This window comes from Ursus maritimus, unplaced genomic scaffold (genome assembly GCF_017311325.1).
Source record: "Ursus maritimus isolate PB19 unplaced genomic scaffold, ASM1731132v1 scaffold_33, whole genome shotgun sequence".
NCBI classification, from domain to species: domain Eukaryota; kingdom Metazoa; phylum Chordata; class Mammalia; order Carnivora; family Ursidae; genus Ursus; species Ursus maritimus.
Window position 1 is genome coordinate 28850326 of NW_024425897.1, and position 7161 is coordinate 28857486.

Genomic DNA, 7161 nt, shown 5'->3' on the forward strand with positions numbered 1-7161 from the left:
GGGGATAAATTGCTGGCCACGGGTTCCGGCTCAAGGATGGCAGAGCCATGATCAGACCCAATCCATGTGGCTCCCCGCGTTGAGCTCCTTTAAGACCTCAGTGTGACCCGGGCTCCAAGAGGAGATGGAACATGGTTGCAGAGAGATTGGGTGTGGGTCCGGACCAGCCTGTCAGGATTTGCAGGCTGTTTTGTCTGTCAGGATTGTCTCTGCTATGAGCAACAGCACACTTAAACTAAATCAGGTAAAAGGATAAATTATTGGTGCCCATCACTGGAAAATCTATCTTGATTTCAGGCCTGGCTTCATCCTGGGGCTCAAGCGACATCAGTAAGGTCCACTCCTTCCCTTTTCTGTGCCGACCCTGTCCATCCTCTTTAACATCCTCTGATTCAAGATTCAAAAGTCTCAAGGAATGCTGACTGCCTCTTCACAACCATCCAGACAGAGGCCAGGGTCTCCCCTGCAGGGGCCAAGGAGCACCAGCTTGAGGCACATGACCTTTCCTGAACCCATCACTGTCGCTCAGATGGAAGCTGTCATGGGCCCAGACCAGTGTCATATCTGGAGTTGGGCAAGAGGAGAGGCTCCAGAGGTGAGTGGAGGTTTGGAGATGGAAGAGGAACTGGAAGCTCAAGGCACAGCAAGCCCCACTTTCAGGCCCTCAGGGTAGGGGTTGGATTGTACCCTGGCCCCATACACAGAGGGCAAGGAGAGATGGACGACAGAGGTGGCCTCTCCAGATGGGCTGGTGGCAAGGAACTTCCATACGAGGCTTGTCTTGGCTGCAGGATGAGATCTGTGCTCTGCCCCCAAAATCCTAAAGTTTATAGAGGGCCCTTAGTGTCCAGAGGGTCTCAGCACATCACTCTTTCGAGGCCACTTTCTTGGAAAAGTCTCTTAACGGTCGGAGCAGTGGGCAGACAGCACAGTCCAAGGATGGGAAGGTGGGGAGCCTCTCATTGCCTGGGCCAGCTCTATGGTTAGCCAGGGGTCACGTCCTCCGACAACCTTCACCCACAGCAGGGAGGAGGCCTCTGCCCAAGGAAGAGGGTGTGTAGTCTGGCTGGCAGAGACCATGGCTCTGGGGAGGGGAGGGCAGCTGCAAGGACACAGCAGCTCTAGTGGCAGGAGAACCTGAGATGCACAGAGTTCCACCTGGTCCCTACCCACCGAGCGCTCAGGCTCAGGTGGGACAGAAACCCCCAGCGTCCAAGGGAGGGGGGCTGTATGCCGGTGGTTCTCGAAGCGGCTGCCTGTCGGAATCACCTGAGAGGCTTGAAAATGACTGGTTCCCTGACTTCGGATGTCCTGGTGCACTTGGCCTGGGGCACTGCTTGGAAATCAGGATTCTTAAATCTCTCCGGTGATTCCTATGTGGAGCTGAGACTGATCCACGGGCAGACGTCGTCTGCACAGATGGCATCTCCACACCCCCAAAGCCCCCGGACCTACTCTGTGTAAGACTGTTCGTTCCACCACACTCTTGACTCTGCTGATTTTTTCACATCCTCCCTGGGGCTTCCTCTGGAGGACAAATCAACGTCTGACCCGGACAGTCCCTTTTTTCTTTTGCTGTGCTGATTTGCTAAAGATTTTCTGGGTGGCGCTGAGACTGTGGTTGGAGTTACATGGGTCCTCACGTTTGTAAGGTGAAAGGTGAGGAAAGGTAAGAAAGGAAGTGACCAAGAGATGGCCACTGAGTTAGCCTCCAGGGCCACACCAGGCACGTCACACATAGCTGGCCAAAGATGTTTCCTCCACCTGCATCCACCCATCCATCCGTTTGCCCATCTGTCCATCAGTCCATCCATCCCTGCATCCCTCCCTCCAGCCACCCACAAGGACCAGCTTCTGATGGACATCTCTGCAGGAGTCTGTGTGGGGGGAGCCGATGGTGCGGGAACCTGATGCATCCAGACCTGTAGCTCCCAGCAAGGAGACAGAGGTCCAGTCTGACCGAGTCTGACCATGACCCAACATGTTTACGCAAAACTGACCAGGACTGGGTGTTGTGCAGTCAGTGAATCTGGATGCAGAAAGTCAGATGAGGGTGAAATCTTAAAATTAAAAACAAAACTTTAATTTTTGCATAGCTCAAAATTTGAATCTGCTTCATTGGGTTGATGGGTGTGGTTCCTGAAAATGTGTCCCAGCTACATGAGTCAGAGCACCAGGTTGAGCCGGGTCAAGTGTGGTTGGAGAGGACAAGCCAGGATGGGAGTCAGCGTGGGTCCAGGCCCATTAGCACCACACGCCAAGATCTGGGATACAGATGTACATGGTAAGTATTCAGCAGTGATCTGGCAGCATGGACGTACACAGCAGGTGCTCAGCAAAGGCCTGGGACTGTGGATGCATACAGCAAGCATTTAGCACTGTGCATATATGCAGTACATGTCAGTGATTACCTGGCATTATGAATGCACACAGTGGGTGCTCAGCGATGGTCTGCTGGGTTTGTCTCCACAGCCAGCGGCTCAGCAGATGCTTGGGGCCTGCCAAGATAGGGAAGGGGACACGCCCTCCAGGTAAGGAAGGGGTTTTCAAGTTGTAGCACCTGCAGTGGAGAAGTCACGTGAGCAGCTGTCAGCAGCGAGAGCCAGGCCCCCCCCCCCAGCCCTTATGAGTCACGTGCTCCACCACGGATGACCCACCGACACACTCATGCATACGCTGAGCGCCTACTCTGTGCAGGCCCTCTTCTGAGTCCTCTTCCACTCCATTGAGCAGCACAGAGTCAGGGGCTCATGTCTTCGTGACGGTGGAGCGCGTCAGTTTATGAAACCGTTTGAAGTAACCTGCACTTCCACAGCATGGCACCGAGGGAGCGCAGCTCAAATCCACGGGCTGCTGCGGTCCCACGTCAGACGCCCCCATGCGAGTCTGAGGGCAGGAGCCAGGGGTGGCTTTCTGTTAACAGCCCCTCAGGCGACTCCAGCTTTCTGCAGAAGAAACCATCGCTGTCCGAGGGGATGCTGAATGACTCGAGGGCAAAGTCCTGTATTACCGAACAAAACTCCGTCACGCCAAAGTGCGCAGAGCAAGCCGAGCTTCCTTTAAAAGACTGACCTCGGGGCGCCTGGGCGGCTCAGTTGGTGAAGCGTCTGCCTTCGGCTCAGGTCATGATCTCAGGGTCCTGGGATCGAGCCCCATGTTGGGCTCCCTGCTCAGCGGGGAGTCTGCTTCTCCCTCTGCCGCCCACCCCCACCCCCGGCTCACACGTGTACGTGCTCTCTCCGTCTCTCTCTCTCTCAGATAAATAAATAAAACCTTAAAAAAAAAAAAGACTGCCCACGTGTGCGGACACAAATTCTGTTGTCTCGCATTCACAGGCACAGCCGGACCCCACACCAAGTGCCTCCAGCGCTTCCCTCCCGAGGATGTAATCATGCGTGATTGCTTTTCCTTTTAGTTACACATACGCTTCATTTTTTAAAAACACTTTTGTGGAGGTTTTTAATATTTAAACTTTAAAATTTTCTACAGTATTTTGTAAGAAAAGAATTGTTTTTAAGGATAAGAGATGCCATTCCAAACACAGTGGTTGGCAACTGGGCACCTGGGAATGTTCAGCCCAAGTGGGAAAGATTTTATACCCTAATTAGAGCCGTGGAGATTGATGAGATCGGAAGCCGATTTAAAGAAGTACTTCCAGCAAGAGTTCGATGTCCACAGGTGGTTGGGAAATTGCTCAAACCTCTCCTTTAAACCAATAATAACAGATCGTGCTTTTGGCGTGAAGGTAAAACTTGATTCTTTTTCCCCAACACCACCAAGCCTGGGAATGTTGTGCTGGGCAGGTGACGGGTCTCTCACGGGCTGGGAAGAGCCTACAGAGAGACGTAGCCGAGGCGGGGTCCCGGGGACCAGGGGATCCCAGGCGTGGGTGCTGAGGAGCAGCCCCTGAGGCCTGGGGGTGGGGCAGAGCGGCCAGCAGGAGGCGAGGGAGAGTGACCACTCCGGTTCCAGCCGGACGTGCTGTCACGAAGGGTGTGGCCTCCTCAGGCGTGAGTGTGCTGTGCCCCAACCCCCCCCCCAGCCTCCCGTCGCCAGCCACGCGTCAGAAAACCCAAGTGGAGCCAATCTTCACCCAGCAACTCGGGAAAGCCACCTGCCCAACTCTTCATGCACCCTCCGGACCCTTCCCGGGCTGCTTACAGGCATCCCCCGCCGACGCCCCACGTCCCATCTCACAGATGCCACACTGTGCCGTGGCGCGAAGCTGGCGGGAGCCACCGGGACAGGGGAGCTAACGCATGTCTGTCACTGGAGGCAGAGGAGTGACGGAGCGGCCTCTAGGACCCACGATCATTGCCGAGCCCTCCCGCCCTGTGAGCCAGGCCCACCCACGTGAAAACCCTCCCTGCTGGTTGCTTTTCTCGGGGGCTGCGCTTGCAGACAGGACGTGGACAGGAGGTGAGAATAGCCAGCCTGGGACCCCTGCTGCCAGGCGCAGCTGCCGTCTGCACTCAGCACAGCGTGCAGGGGCAGGACGTGCACCGGGCTGCCCGGGCCAGGGTACGAGGCAGCTGTGAGCCACAGGAAACCACAACCCACGGGAGCCTAGACCAGACACAAGTGACTTCTCTCTCACCAAAGCCGAGCGTGGGCAAGTGTAGTCCAGGCTGGCTTGGCGGGTCATAGGCGTAAAGGAAGGACACTGCTCTCTCTCGATTCTCGGAATTTCTCCATATCAGAGTCCTCCTTATGTCCAGGAGGGCTGCATGAGCTCCAGTCCTCGCACCTCCCTTCCAGCTGCCGGGACGGGAGGCCACCGTCCATAGCCGACCCTACACTCCTGACCTTCTCCGGCCACCTCCAAGCTTGGTGAGCCACTCCACACAAGGCAGGACAGCTGCAGCCCGCGTCCTGGGGTGAGCGCTAGGAAGGCACGGGAATTCTCCCGCAGAGCCAGGCAGCAGCTTTCCGGGTGCCCCGTGCTCCCCGCCCCCACAGGGAGAGAGCCCGCCCCGTGTCCATCTGGGGGACCCACCAGGACGGAAGACGGTCAACTCGCTGAAGAGCAACCTCTCAGAACCGGGGGGTCCGTGAAGCCAGGAGAACAGAGGGACCGAGCCGCTTGCAGTGTAACAAACACAGCTCGTTAACCTGATAGAAGCAGAGGAGGTGCCAGGATATCCAATTACGTGAACAGGCTCCCCGGCATGCAGGGTCAGGCCACGCTCTCATTTATCTGGACAGACTCCATTAGGCCCATTAATCTTCTTGATTAACTCCCTGTAGGGCTGCAGCGGGAGGAATAGTCGCACGTCGGCTGGGGAGATGGGAGGGCAGCGGGGGCATCCCCCCAGGACTGGCCCTCACAGCCCCTTCCCTCCAGCTCCAAGGCCATGAGCTGGCTTCACCCTGAACCCCTGCCCTCTGACCTCTGTAAGGAGTGGTCTCTGGTGTCTCATCTTTGGTTTTATCTTTATTCTCAGGAAAAATTTTAGATGACTGTCCAGTTCCTCCAAATGTATTGTGGATGGTTCCCTCTGGCACCATGTTCTCAATTTATCCCCTGCTCTCTGATTCCTTACCTGCCTCATCATCGTCTCCCCATCAGGACCCCTAAATGCAGATTTCCCCCAAGGCTCAATTATTGGCCACCTTTTCTTTGTAAATTGTCCCTTGGGGTTCCCTTTACCCCAGGGTCCAAGTATCATGTGAGTAAATCCATCTCTGTCGCCAACCCTGATTCCTCCAGACTCTGTCTACACTGAAGTTCTGCCATGTGACATCCCTGGTATGTGAGGGTACATCCACTGGTCTGACCCCCCAATACCAGCACCTGTCATCTTGTTCAAGGCAGCCCCATCCTCTCAGCATCCAGGTCCCAAATATTGATGTCTTCTTTGATCTTTGAAATTGGCTCATGACCCCCATCCTATCTCAGACCAAGGTACAGGGATCTCCTGGATCGAACCACTGGACTGGCAAACTAGGCGTCGCTGGTGGCATTTGATGGCACCAAGAGGTTGACACTCAACTCCCTGAGAAGCAGAGCTATCTCCAGCCACTGAGCACTGTTTTCTCACAAGAGACATTTGGCCAATCCTCTACAAGGCTGTCCTTGAGATTCACAAATACCTCAAACAAATCCTGTGAGGTGTGGTCCACGGGGCCAGACATCCAAGGTTGCTCCTTCCCAGGCAGACGGCCGCTGAGTAAATGCAGTTGATCGGCTCTAACAAGAAGGCTCCCAAGTGTTCCGCACGCGGCAACAGGCATCTGAGGGTGAAATGTCACGCGTGCTCTCGAGGGGACCGCACGAAGAACAGCTTGGAGGATCTCCCAGTGAATCACTTCCCCCTTACCTGGCAGATGGCCGAGTGGACGCCGTGCCACTGGGCTACGTCAGTGTAGATGGACTGTCTCCTGCAGAAGTAACCACAATGCAGAGCGTTAGAAAACAAGCCAACTGCCACATGGGACGTCCAGCAGCAGTGGAGGGAGGGAGGCTGCTTCCTGGGGCCCGTGATGGGGGACGACGGGCCGCACGCGGTGGGGTGAGCTCACGGGTGCTCTGGGCAGTGAGAGCCGTGGTCCTGGTGGGGCCAGGATCAGACAGCAGAGCCAGACCTTCTGCTGGAAACGAGGGCTGGGGACACTGGCTGGCCCTGAGCTGGGCTGCAGGGAGGGAGGGTCCCCCTTGGCCAGGCCACCGCGGGGCAGGGCCAGGCCAGCCTCACAGGGCAGCGCCGCCCTCTCCCACCAGGGAAGAAGAATGGATGCGCTCCCTGACGCAGGACCCCTTCCTGCCCCACGGTGCTGCCCTCGAAGGTATCTGCAGGCTGAGCAAACCCACGAGGGCCAGAGCTGCTTTCAGTCCAATTCACGGTGTTGGGAATTCATTACAGAATAATTGTCTTATCGATTTGCTGCTGACATATTTTACTGCTTTTGCTCTAGATCGAAAAGATAAAGTGCAGCTAAAAGTAACTTTAAGTAGTATGTTGGTGCTTGGGAAATTTAAAGTTGCTAGCATTTTAAATATTTCGAAGATTCTGTAAATGGAAATGACCGTCTGAAGACAAATTTCGCCAGTAAGGGCCAGCATTCTGCCATGGCCTCGTTGGACAGTCCCTTCGGTGGGGATGAGGGGGAGAGAGGCGCGGCTCCCGACCCTGACCGTCAGTGCACAGTCAAGGGATGGGC

The 7161-nt window shown here is 55.8% G+C and overlaps 1 long non-coding RNA gene across 1 annotated transcript; it reads right to left on the reverse strand.

Moving 5' to 3' along the window:
• Positions 1-2137: 2137 nt before the first annotated feature.
• LOC103661110 lies at positions 2138-6154 on the reverse strand. Its single transcript, XR_567966.1, has 3 exons — positions 6094-6154; positions 2412-2498; positions 2138-2264 (listed from the first exon to the last, which is right to left on the reverse strand). It is a non-coding gene; the product is annotated as an uncharacterized LOC103661110 (long non-coding RNA).
• Positions 6155-7161: the final 1007 nt, after the last annotated feature.